This window comes from Triticum dicoccoides, chromosome 5A (assembly GCF_002162155.2).
Source record: "Triticum dicoccoides isolate Atlit2015 ecotype Zavitan chromosome 5A, WEW_v2.0, whole genome shotgun sequence".
In the NCBI taxonomy this organism is placed as follows: domain Eukaryota; kingdom Viridiplantae; phylum Streptophyta; class Magnoliopsida; order Poales; family Poaceae; genus Triticum; species Triticum dicoccoides.
In genome coordinates this window covers 567,537,678-567,547,097 of record NC_041388.1, presented here as the reverse complement: position 1 = coordinate 567,547,097, position 9,420 = coordinate 567,537,678, and positions in this window count along the sequence as shown.

The following is a 9,420-nucleotide window of genomic DNA, read 5'->3' as shown; positions in this document are numbered from 1 at the left end:
AATGCTATCATCATGCACAACCCCGATGACAAGCGAAGCAATTGTTTCATACTTTAGTAATCTCAAACCTATAAACTTTCACACAATATATGAGCGCGAGCCAGGGACATAGCACTATGGGTGGAATAGAATATAATGGAGGGGGGTTATGTGGAGAAGACAAAAAAGGAGAAAGTCTCACATCAACGAGGCTAATCAATGGGCTATGGAGATGCCCACCGATTGATGTTAATGCAAGCAGTAGGGATTGCCATGCAACGGATGCACTAGAGCTATAAATGTATGAAAGCTCAACAAAAGAAACTAGTGGGTGTGCATCCAACTTGCTTGCTCATGAAGACCTAGGGCACTTGAGGAGGCCCATTGTTGGAATATACAAGCCAAGTTCTATAATGAAAAATTCCCACTAGTATATGAAAGTGATAACATGAGAGACTCTCTACTATGAAGATCATGGTGCTACTTTGAAGCACAAGTGTGGTAAAAGGATAGTAACATTATCCCTTCTCTCTTTTTCTCTCATTTTTTTGGGCCTTCTCTCTTTTTTATGGCCTTTCTCTTTTTTTGGGACTTCTCCTTTTTATGGCCTTTCCTTTTTTATCCCTCACTTGGGACAATGCTCTAATAATGATGATCATCACACTTCTATTTATTTACAACTCAATGATTACAACTCGATACTAGAACAAAGATGACTCTATATGAATGCCTCCGGCGGTGTACCGGGATATGCAATGAACCAAGAGTGACATGTATGAAAGAATTATGAACGGTGGCTTTGGCACAAATACTATGTCAACTACATGATCATGCTAAGCAATATGACAATTATGAATGTGTCATGATGAACGGAATGGTGGAAAGTTGCATGGCAATATATCTCAGAATGGCTATGGAAATTCCATAATAGGTAGGTATGGTGGCTGTTTTGAGGAAGATATAAGGAGGTTTATGTGTGAAAGAGCGTATCATATCACGGGGTTTGGATGCACCCGCGAAGTTTGCGCCAACTGTCAATGTGAGAAAGGGCAATGCACGGTACCGAAGAGGCTAGCAAGCATGGAAGGGTGAGAGTGTGTATAATCCATGGACTCAACATTAGTCATAAAGAACTCACATACTTATTGCAAAAATATACAAGTTATCAAAAACCTCGGCACTACGCGCATGCTCCTAGGGGGATAGATTGGTAGGAAAAGACCATCGCTTGTCCTCGACCACCACTCATAAGGAAGACAATCAAATAACACCTCGTGTTTGAAATTTGTTGCATAACGTCTACCATACGTGCATGCTACGGGACTTGCAAACCTCAACACAAGTATTTCTCAATTTCACAACTACTCAACTAGCATGACTTTGATATTATTACCTCCATATCTCAAAACAATCATCAAGCATCAAACTTTTCTTAGTATTCAACACACTCATAAGAAAGTTTTATTATTAATCTAGCATACCAAGCATATTAGGATTTTAAGCAAATTACCATGCTATTAAGACTCTCAAAATAATCTAAGTGAAGCATGAGAGATCAATAGTTTCTATAAAACAAATCCACCACCATGCTCTAAAAGATATAAGTGAAGCACTAGAGCAAAACTATAAAGCTTAAAAGATATAAGTGAAGCACATAGAGTATTCTATCAAATTCCAAATCATGTATGGATCTCTCAAAAGGTGTGTACAACAAGGATGATTGTGGTAGACTAACAAGCAAAGACTCAAATCATAAAAGACGCTCCAAGCAAAACACATATCATGTGGTGAATAAAAATATAGCTCCAAGTAAAGTTACCGGTAGAAGTAGACGAAAGAGGGGATGCCTTCTGGGGCATCCCCAAGCTTTGGCTTTTAGGTGTCCTTAGATTATCTTGGGGGTGCCATGGGCATCCCCAAGCTTAGGCTCTTGCCACTCCTTTTTCCATAATCCATCAAATCTTTACCCAAAACTTGAAAACTTCACAACACAAAACTTAAAGTAGAAAATCTCGTGAGCTCCGTTAGCGAAAGAAAACAAAAGACCACTTTAAGGTACTGTAATGAACTCATTCTTTATTTATATTGGTGTTATACCTACTGTATTCCAACTTCTCTATGGATTATAAACTATTTTACTATCCATAGATTCATCAAAATAAGCAAACAACACACGAAAAACAGAATCTGTCAAAAATAGAACAGTCTGTAGTAATCTGTAGCTAGCGCAAGATCTGGAACCCCAAAAATTCTAAAATAAATTGCGGGACATGAGGAATTTATCTATTAATAATCTGTGAAAATAATTAACTAAATAGCACTTTTCAAATAAAAATTACAGCAGTTCTCGTGAGCGCTAAAGTTTCTGTTTTTTACAGCAAGTTCAACAAGACTTTCCACAAGTCTTCCCAACGGTTCAAATTGGCACAAACACTAATTAAACACAAAAAACACAACCAAAACATAGGCTAAATAATTTATGTATTACTAAAAAGGAGCTAAAAGCAAGGAATAAAAATAAAATTGGGTGGCCTCCCAACAAGCGCTATCGTTTAACGCCCTTAGCTAGGCATAAAAAGCAAGAATAGATCTAGGTATTGCCATCTTCGGTAGGCAATTCTTCGATGAGGCATCTATCTCCCTTAGGAATTTCTTTATTTCTAGTGATTATCGAACTCTTAGGCACAAGATCAAAAAATTCATTTGTAGCAATTGGTTCCTTAATGATAGCAAAGAGATTGGGATGAATACTTATAGATTTAACATCCGCAGTTTCCATAATAGATGAGTCACCCTTATTTTTAGGAACATACATAAGCTTGGAAATTTTAGTAGGAGGAATTGGACTATTCTTTATGGAAGAAAAAATGGTTCCCAAGTTTGTAATGATACCCACAAGTTTATCAATTCTAGTAGAATCTAAGTTTATCTTCTCATTAACTATGGGTTCCTTTTCCTTGATTTTTTCAAAGTCATTCCTACCTGAGATCCATATTGAGTAATTTGATTGTGGATCTTTTTATCTAGATTTTCAATTAATTCAATAGTAGCAACTTTGTTTTCAATAATTTCAAGTCTTTGCATAACATGCTCCAAAGTTAACATAGTTCCATTAACCAAAAGAGGTGGTGAGCCAAATAAATCTAACATAGCATTATAAGAATCAAAAGTATGGCTACCCAAGAAATTCCCTCCGGTGATGGTATCAAGGATATATCTATACCAAGGATTAACACCTACATAAAAATTGTGGAGAAGAATTGAAGTAGATTGCTTCCTGGTAGATCTATTTTGAGCAATGCAAATTCTATACCAAACATCTTTTAGATTTTCTCCCTCCCTTTGTTTAAAAGTTAGAACTTCATTCTTGGGAGACAACGGAGAAGATATGAGACTAGCCATAACGACAAGCAAGCAAACTAACACAAGCAAACAAAAAGTAAACGGGCGAAAAAAGCAAACGAAGAAAGAGAGGGAGGATAGAGAGAGGGCGAATAAAACGGCAAGGGTGAATTGGGGGGAGAGGAAAACGAGAGGCAAATGGCAAACAATGTAATGCGGGAGATAGGGATTGTGATGGGTACTTGGTATGTTGACTTTTGCATAGATTCCCCGGCAACGGCGCCAGAAATTCTTCTTGCTGCCTCTTGAGCACTATATTGGATTTCCCCGAAGAGGAAGGGATGATGCAGCAAAGTAGCGTAAGTATTTCCCTCAGTTTTTTAGAACCAAGGTATCAATCCAGTAGGAGGCTACGCTCGAGTCCCTCGTACCTACACAAAAACAATAGCTCAACGCAACCAACGCGCTTAGGGGTTGTCAATCCCTACACGGTCACTTACGAAAGTGAGATCTGATAGAGATGATAAATAATATTTTTGGTATTTTTGGTATAGAGATGCAAAGTAAATAAAGTAAAAGGAAAGTAAAAGCAAAGAAATAATAAAGTGATGGAGATTGATATGATGAGAAAGAGACCCGGGGGCCATAGGTTCCACTAGTGGCTTCTCTCAAGAGCATAAGTATTCTATGGTGGGTGAACAAATTACTGTTGAGCAATTGACAGAATTGAGCATAGTTATGAGAATATCTAGGTATGATCATGTATATAGGCATCACGTCCAAGACAAGTAAACCGAAACGATTCTGCATCCACTACTATTACTCCACTCATCGAGTGCTATCCAGCATGCATCTAGAGTATTAAGTTCAAAACAGAGTAACACCTTAAGCAAGATGACATGATGTAGAGGGATAGTTTCATGCAATATGATAAAAACCCCATCTTGTTATCCTCAATGGCAACAATACAATACGTGCCTTGCTGCCCCTTCTGTCACTGGGAAAGGACACCGCAAGATTGAACCCAGAGCTAAGCACTTCTCTCATGGCAAGAAAAACAAATCTAGTAGGCCAAACCAAACTGATAATTCGAAGAGACTTGCAAAGATAACCAATCATACATAAAAAATTCAGAGAAGATTCAAATATTATTCATAGATAGACTGGATGATAAACCCACAATTCATCGGTCTCAACAAACACACTGCAAAAAGAAGATTACATTGAATAGATCTCCACGAGAGAGGGGGAGAACATTGTATTGAGATCCAAAAAGAGAGAAGAAGCCACCTAGCGCCTAGCTATGGACCCGTAGGTCTGAAGTAAACTACTCACACTTCATCGGAGGGGCTTGGATGATGATGTAGAAGCCCTCCGTGATCGATGCCCCCTCCGGCGGAGCTCCGGAACAGGCCCCAAGATGGGATCTCATGGATACAGAAACTTGCGGCGGGTGAATTAGGTTTTTGGCTCCGTCCCCGATTGTTTGGGGGTACGTGGATATATATAGGAGTCATAAGTACGTCGGTGGAGCTTCGAGGGGCCCACGAGGCAGGGGGCGCGCCCTAGGGGGGGCGCCCCCTACCCTCGTGACCACCTCGTGGCTTTCTTGACGGAGGATCCAAGTCTCCTAGATCTTATTTGATGAGTAAATCACGTTTCCGAAGGTTTCATTCCGTTTGGACTCCGTTTGGTATTATTTTTCGTTGAAAGCCTAAAACAGGCAAAAAAACAACAATTCTGGGCTGGGCCTCCGGTTAATAGGTTAGTCCCAAAAATAATATAAAAGTGGAAAATAAAGCCCAATAATGTCTAAAACAGTAGATAATATAGCATGGAGCAATCAAAAATTATAGATAAGTTGGAGACGTATCAGTGCTCGTCGGGGCTGTACCATTTACTCAAAGCCCTCAGGCCGGAGCTTTTTAAGCCAGCTCCCTACTTGCTGATGCCGCCTGATCTTCAGAAACAGCGTGTCACGCAGCATAATGATCATAGGGTGGCGAGCATCAACCCCCTTGACTGCGATCCGATCCCCGTCAGCCTCAACTACATTAACGGTATGTACTGGGTCGGCATGAACACGTCTTGGATGGTGCTCGTCGACGGTCGCGGCAGCTGGATGCTCGTGGAGGTCTACACCCGGCGATTGATCCCCCTTCCTTCGATTAACACTACACTGCTTTGGCACCGCGGCCCAGAATTCGCGGAATCTTACAATAGCCAACATGATACCAAGTTTGATTTGCTCAAGGTTGTAATCTGCCAAGTGCCCACAAGATCTGCGAATTATAAAGACTTCAGGCTAATTGTGTTCTTCATCCGCGGTCTCGCCTATCTGACAGGTCACTGCGGTAAGTGGATAAATCTGCACGTTCATCGCAGAATCATACATCCTCCATGGTTCTCTGATGCCATTGAACACAAGGGCTTCATTTACGCTGTCACTCCTTCTATGGATGGACGTATTACTGGCCTACTCCAGTCATCGCTACAAATGGCTGTTACAGCAGTAAGTTACTTTCCTATGATATCATGATGGCTTGCTTATATTACTGTCAACATTTGCTGAAAAAATATTCATGCTCATAACATGCTGTTCTTAAGATTGACTAAATCAAGAGCCCTTTTTATTTGACTCCAACTTGATATGATGTTGTAGGCCGCCTGGTGTCCCTACCCTTCCTAATCCCAGAACCATTCAAAGAAAAGCGGCATGGCAGTTGCAGGTGGTTCCTGGCTCGATCAGACGACGGTGAAAGATTGATGATCGTTCGCACATACCAGACGTGTTGTTTCGCGGAATACAATCACAATCACTGCAAGGTCTTTGAGAAGGATCCCAGCTTCTCTAGGCCTTCAGTAATTTTTGACTGGAGGCTGGTAAGTAGCCTTGATACACGCTCTTTGTTTGTCAGACTGAATTATCTGATTAACCAGGAGATAACCGACGGCAAGGATCATGATGGCAGCGTGGTTTCGTTCATCAGGCAAAACTGTGTGTACACAGCGTACCATGCGTCTCTGCATGCACCATACCCTGATATGTGCCGCCACGCTCTGCGGCCCAAAGTAGGAGAGAGGGTCGCAAGTATCAGACTTCGACCTGCTGGCTGGAGTTTCCCCCGCCAGGCACCCATCTGGTTCAAGCCGTCAGCCAATCTCCACAGCTTAATAAATAGTAACGTCTCACTGAGCCAGTTAGTTAGATGCGTACACTTGGTGTAGTAGGATCTTTATTTAGTTTGATGCATACACTTGTTCTTTTTTGGTAGCCCTTTTGTAATGATGGCTGATGTTTGGTTTGGAAGAGAGAGCCGCGTCTTCACTCTTCTGGCCTGCTTACTGCTTCTGTTGCACCCCTAGCCCTGGTTGCTACTACTATTTTCAATGTACAATCAGTAGTATATTTCGTCTGTTGGTTGAATAAATGTGTTGTTAGAATGACAAACACAATGTTTTGGAAGTCGTTGCACGGTTCGATCCTTTAGTGCCCCGTACCGTACGTAGCACATACTATTTTTCGTACGGAACACATTTTTCACTTGTTGATAACATGCAGCCCACTGATGAAGGCCCAATAGAGAAGCCCATAATTAACTGGAAGGGAGGCTCTCACATGAATCCGGCCCAGGTACATGCTCATGGTCCCCTAAACATAAATAAGTAAATAAATAAATAAAGCTAAATGCTCATGCACCAGTTCTTTGGGAAAATAGGTAGCCCAGTATTTCTTTTTGAAGAATACCCAAGCTAGGCCTATTTGTTTTCTCCGAATTACTGGGCTGCAAATCTTTCAAGACGAGGAGGGATGTATTCCGGCCTGGCTTAAGAGTATGGTCAATGTCTGTTAAAAGTAATATCAAAAGGGGTTGAAAATTCCAAAAAAATTATAGCAAATGGGATATAAGTTTCTTTTTTTGTTTTTGTTATTCACTGATATCTTATACGTATTTCATTGGATTTAACATGACATAGTACTAATTTATTTTTAATTTTTTTAGTATGGCTATTAATTTTTGGATTAAGAATATTTCGTTCCCCAGCTAAAATTTATGAATTTTCAAAATTTCCCATATATTTAGTTAATTTTTTGACCCTGGTACTGACCAGAAAATGGCCAGCAATTCTAAAAATGGAAAACGGGCTGCAATAAATTCCATATGAATTAGAAAATGAGTAAAAGTTATAAAAATAATAGCAAATGGGCTGTACATGCCACAGATTTCGAGGTTGGCTTGTTTACGCAAGGCTTTGTCAGTGAACACACAATTCTAGCAGCAGTGACTGTTGGATGTCCATCCAACGGCCGACGTGCTTCTTCAATCTCTGATCTTCCTGCTCCAGCCGCCTAAACTAGCGCCGGCGGGACTGCCTGCTCCCTCCTCTTGTGGCCCGTTGTGATGTCGCGCAGGCTTCCCCGGCCCACCCTACTCCCTCCGCTGGCCTGGCCGCACGCAATCAACTGCCTCCTTATTACGCGAAAAAAATATTCCTCCCACTGACATCTGGGGCGCACCGGTTGGGAGGCTGACCTGTGGGCCTACTAAGTTGACGCGTATGCATGGCTTGTCAACTTAGTCAACAAACGATTCTAGCAGCAGTAACCGTTGGATTTGAATCGAATGGTCCTGCTGCTTCTTCAATCGCTGCTCTTCTTGCACCAGCCGCCCAAACCAGTGCCGGGGAGACCGCCTACTCTTGCCTCCAGTGGCCGGATGTGCTGCCGTTGAGGCCTCATTGCCCCCCTACTACTCCCACCGCTAGCAAGGCCCTGCAGCGACGGTAGCCTCACATAGCAGCCGAACCAGTGAACCCTCGTACTCCTCTCCGCGTGGGCATCCACTGCCACATCTTCTCTGGCTCCGTGTCGTCCCCTTCCTAGGCCTTGCCGTCGTCCACCGCCTTGGTGCTCTGGGCGAGGCATGGTCAACTTTGTCAACGACATTCCATCGGAAGTGTACTGTACGTGGAGAGGCTGACAGCTGGGTCCACGGCCACATCCCAGTTTTTTGTGATTTGCCAAGTAAGTTGCTTTGTCAGGCCTATTGGTCTGCAAATCTTTCAAGACGAGGAGAGCTTCCATTCGGCTGGCCGAGAAAATGGCCCATCAGTAATGAGAAATGGGCTGTACATTTTTAAAACACATCAAACCGGCAATTAGTTTCAAATATCTTTTTTTCATTTCGAGATTTTAAATTACATTAATTTTTATGCGTGGAGAATTTGTTGGATTTTATATTGATATGCATTTATTTTTAAAATCAGTTTGAATGTGAGTCGAAATTTCGGGATTAAGAACAGTTCGGACCACACCGAAATATACAAAATTGCATATAATTTTTTAACCGTGGCCACAATATGGGCTGTAATGCTAAAAAAGGAATATGGGCTCCAAAAAAACCTTAATAATTAGCAAATGAGTTGTAAATTATTAGAAATAATGGCAGATGGGATGTATGCTATTTTCCACATATTTGAGGCTTTCCTAAAGAAAAGGTTGACGCACAAGCAGTGACTGTTGGATGGCCATCCAACGGCTGTCGTGCTTCTTCAATCTCTGCTCTTACTGCTCCAGCCGCTCAAACAAGCGCCGGCGGGACTGCATGCTCCCTCCTCCCCCGGCCGGCTCTGCTGCCGCGCAGGCCTCACCGCCCCACCGTACTCCCATCGCTGGCCTAGCCATCCCTCTACTCACCCACACCTGCTGTTATTCTCCGGCGATGGCAGACGAACCAGTAAACCCTTTTACAGTCGTACTCCCCTCCGCGTGGGAAACAACTGCCGAATCTTCCCTACCTCCGTGTCGTTCCCTTCCTAGGCCTCGCCGTCGTCCACCGCCTTGGTGCTCTCGGCGCGGCCTGGTCAACGTGGTTAATGACCGACATGCATCTGAAGTGGACTGTACGTGGAGAGGCCGACAGCTGGGTCCACGGCCGCACGTAATGAAATGCCTCCTTATTACGCGCAAAATAATGATTCCTCCACCTGACATCAGGGACCCACCGAAAGGGCCTCTGTATTTCGCGAAAAAAACGTTACCGCCACTGACAGCTCGGACCCACCAGCTATATCTTCGCACGCAAGGAAGTGTCTCCT